Source organism: Chrysemys picta, chromosome 13 (genome assembly GCF_011386835.1).
Source record: "Chrysemys picta bellii isolate R12L10 chromosome 13, ASM1138683v2, whole genome shotgun sequence".
Classification (NCBI taxonomy): domain Eukaryota; kingdom Metazoa; phylum Chordata; order Testudines; family Emydidae; genus Chrysemys; species Chrysemys picta.
In genome coordinates this window covers 19,468,855-19,473,065 of record NC_088803.1, presented here as the reverse complement: position 1 = coordinate 19,473,065, position 4,211 = coordinate 19,468,855, and the positions used below count along the sequence as shown (strand labels likewise).

The window sequence follows — 4,211 nt, the reverse complement described above, 5'->3', positions numbered from 1 at the left end:
TGCAGATTAAGCCCATTGCTTCTTCTCGTGCCTTCTGTGGATGTGGAGAACAGACGATCACCTTCCCCTTTTTAACAACCCTTACCATATTTGAAGACTGTTATCAGATCCTCCTGAATCTTCTTTTCTTAGGACAAAACTTGCCCAGTTGTTTTCACCTTTCCACATAGTTTAGGCTTTCTAAACCTTTGATCATTTTTGTTGTTCTCCTCTGGACTCTCCCGTTAGTCCACATCTTTCCTTAAGCATGGCTGTAATAAAATAGAGCCCAGATATTGAATGTGACCTACCCTTCTGGAAGACCACTGGGAAGGCTGCCCCCCTTCTGAGATCCTTCCCCAGTTCCCCAAGAACACGCCTTTTATGTTGCCAGCTCATGCCTCCACTTCTCTCTGAGATGGGAATCCTGCCATCTTACCATTCTCCAACTGGATCTCTGGGTTACTCCTCCCTGGGTGGCCCGTCTTCCTGTCATCTTCTAGGAGAGTCGACCACTTCCTTTTTAACCCTTCAGGGCCTTTTTATCTTAGTCTTAGCCATGGGAAGAGGAAAAAACTTAACCGATCAGATACCACATTCCTAAACAATGACACAGACATTTTCCCACTTTGTGACACACCCCAAATTTAAACATTTCCATGTGGCTCAATGATGAATAAAACAAACATATTTTTTTATGAAAACAAAGTAATCCTACTCCTGGCCAAGAGTTTCCTCAGAGCCTCCTTCGCTTCTTTGTTCCTCAGGCTCTGTATGACGGGGTTGAATGTCGGAGTGATGACCGTGTAGAAGAGGGAACTTGCTCTATCTACGTCCACGGAGACATTGGAACTGGGTCTCATGTAGGTGACAAAGATGCTGCCATAGAACAAGGTGACTATGATCAGGTGTGAGGAGCAGGTGGAGAAGGCTTTGCATCTCCCTTCACCTGAGCGCATCTTCAGGATTGTGTGGATGATGCTGGTGTAGGAGGCGATGATCAAGAGGAAGGGGAGGACTATGACTACCACAGTGAAGAAAGCAAGCATGGCCTTGATGACAGATGTGTCAGTGCTCACCAATCGAAGTATTGGGAGGATGTCGCAGAAGAAATGGTTGATTTTATTTGACCTGCAGAAGGGTAAGGTGAATATGGCCACTGCTTGCTCAAGCGCCACCACGTTGCCGGCAATCTAAGCTGCAGCTTCCAAGCTAAGGATGACCTTTCTGTTCATGATGAGTGAGTAACTCATGGGGTTGCATATGGCGACAAACCAGTCATAAGACATAATGGCCAGCAGACCACACTCTGTGCTGCCAAAGAAAATGAAGAAGTACATCTGGACTGCACAGCCCAGGAAAGAGACAGTCTGCCGCTCTGACAGCAGGTTGGTCAAGGTCTTAGGGATGATGACCGAGGTGTAGCAGATCTCCAAGATTGACAAGTTTCTGAGGAAGAAATACATGGGGGTGTGGAGGGCCAGGTCAGCCACCGTGACAGCGATGATGAGGCCATTTCTGACCAGGGAGATGAGATGGATGAGTAAGATGAGGACGAAAAGAAGGGGCAGCAGATCCTGGAGGTCTGAGAAGCCAAGAAAAATAAACTCTATTCCTGCAGTTAGGTTTCTCTCCATTGCTCTCTCCTGTGGAGGCCACATAGGTATTTAGATACCTCAGAGGTTTGCATGGTATCAGATAGATAGATAGATAGATAGATAGATAGATAGATAGATAGATAGATAGATAGATAGATAGATAGAGTCAAAGTTAAACAATGAGATTCTCCCCATCTCCTCTCTCATCTCTCTGAATACACACACATCAGTTTATTCTGTCTCTTATTCATCTTATTCATCTCTGGTTGACATCTTGTGAGTTTTCTTCTCCTGGCCTGTTGTACACTGAAAAGTGGGACCAGCCACGGCATTTCACTCAGGGATGTGAAAACTCTACACCCCGTCGCGATGTAGCTTAGCTGATCTAGCCCGCTGTGTAGATGGCACTGGGTGGACAGAAGAGTTCTTCCATCGACTGAACGGCTATCTCACAGAGTGGTTGATTACCGATGCAGATGGAAAGACCACGGCCGTCGCTGCAGCAAGTGACTACACTGAAGAACTGCATCCGTGCAGCTGTGCTGCTGGTATGTGATAAGTGTAGAAACACACACTGAGAGTAGGACCTGCACACACTGCCTTCTGCACCAAGCTCCCATTACCCTGCAGGGCTGGCTGGGGCAGGCAGTTCAGGCACATGGTGTTTTCTTTTCCTTACATTCTCCTAGCAAGCCCAGCACCACCCATGTGTCAATCCAGCTCTGAATCTTGCTCCCGGGCTGACCCACCCGGTTGAAACTGGTTTGGGTGCTCCCCGCAAGAATAGGCAGGAGCCATTAAAGCCACGGACTCTGGCCTTGTCTTTTCACTGTTCTGAAGTGGAAGCTGCTAGGCAGCTCTTTGCAAGGGTCCCCTCTCTCTGCGTAACTCAACACACATAAAAACCTGAAGTACCGAGCATCTGAGCCTACGTCCACTGATTCAGGCTGACGGCTCTTGCGTAGCAGGATTAAAAACATCACTGTAGAAGTTTCCATTCCAGCTGGGGCTGGACTCAGAAACCCAGAGTGGGTGGGAGGGTCCAGCCCAATAATGTCTATATTGTCATTTTCCTGCACTTAGCGTGAGCCCCGCATTCCCCAGTCAGCTGTCCCGAGCTCTGAGACTCGGTGCCAGGGGGTATTATTTGCTGGGTAGCTGTACACTCTGTGGCTAGGAGGGCAGACAGGGCCCCAGGGTGAGACATCTGATCCATTGTGGGATACAGACACACCTCACCCATGGCACAGCCAGGCACATTATTAATAATTAGGGCTGCAGATTTGTCATGGCATTTTTTATCCAGAATCACAGGGCGGAAGTAACGGTAAATTTTCTAAAAGCCAGGGATTTAGTGGCAGCTCCGGGAGGTGGCGCCGACCACCCGGAGCAGTGCCTGGCACCACAGCCCTGACCCCAGCCCTGTGCAGAGGGGAGGTTTGCATCAGCTGGCCCTTCCTCCTGCTCCTGCTGTGTGCCTGTTTCTATGCTAGCCAGCCCCATTCCCAGCCTGCATTGCCTCCTGCCTCAGCCGGCTGCCTGGTGATTCTGACCCCCTGTCCCACACTCGCCTCAGGAACATTCGCAGCTGCTGTTTCTGCTCCGGAGGGGCAGCCGGACAACACCTGAGAGGCGCTGCGACTCCGCGCACTTGGTCATAATGCCTGGAGGTGTAGCTGAGACCATCCCAGGGGGACCGGAGCTGCAGGAGCCCCCACTGCCGCTTGAGTCACAGACACACACAAAAAAGTCACAAAGAAATGGGAAAATCGCCATATCTCTGACTTCTTTCCTGCTGTGATTAAAGAGCACCCCCACATTAGTCCCCGCTTCCCTAACTTGTACAGTGCCATTCCATGAGTGAGAATGAGATCCCAGAGTGCAGAGAGGAAAAGTACTAGCCAAACCAACAACCAACAGACCAGAGACATGGTTCATCCCGTCTAGTCAGAAACTTCACTGCCAGCCAATGTGGGTAGATTTACCCCTCACACTGCAAGAACACAGCTGGGCCAGTTCCTGTTCTTCTAGACAGCCAGGATTCTCCGGTGTGTCTGAGGGACTCTCAATTCTGGGGGGAGATGAAAGTGTCGATGAAGATATTTAACAGGTGCCTTTGAAAATGACATTGCAAATAGATAGTCGAGAGGCAGATCGATGAGTCATTCGTTGAGATTAGTTACCTTGATAGCGAGACATGATGCACAGTATCTTTGATAAGACCGAGAGAAAGAGATGAGGGATAATTCTGTAGATTAGATACATAAGAGTAAATTAGAGTGAGTGATTAGATGTTAGAGAGAGAGACAGAGAGAGACAATTCTGGAGACAATTTAGGTGTTGATGGCTCCAGAAAATGAACTTGGGAGTCATAACAGTAACATACGAAAACGCTCCAGACTGTCTTGTACTTACCTTCCCACTTGTGATCCACTGTTTCGTTTCTGAAACCCATTAACCTACAGCAGACTAGAGAATCTCAGACGTTGATACTTTCTGTATTGTTCAGTGACTGCTGGGATCAAATCCCCAGGGTTCTCTCTGACTATGGGTGCCCCAGAGAATTAGTAATTACGTTCCGTTTGTAAACACTTTGATCAATTAAATCAACTCAGCAATGCAGAAACTACCATT

At 48.4% G+C, this 4,211-nt stretch overlaps 1 pseudogene; it reads right to left on the bottom strand.

The window, feature by feature from the left end:
- Window positions 1–674: 674 nt before the first annotated feature.
- LOC101948088 (olfactory receptor 10A7-like) lies at window positions 675–1,640 on the bottom strand (annotated as a pseudogene).
- Between the last annotated feature and the right edge of the window lie 2,571 nt (window positions 1,641–4,211).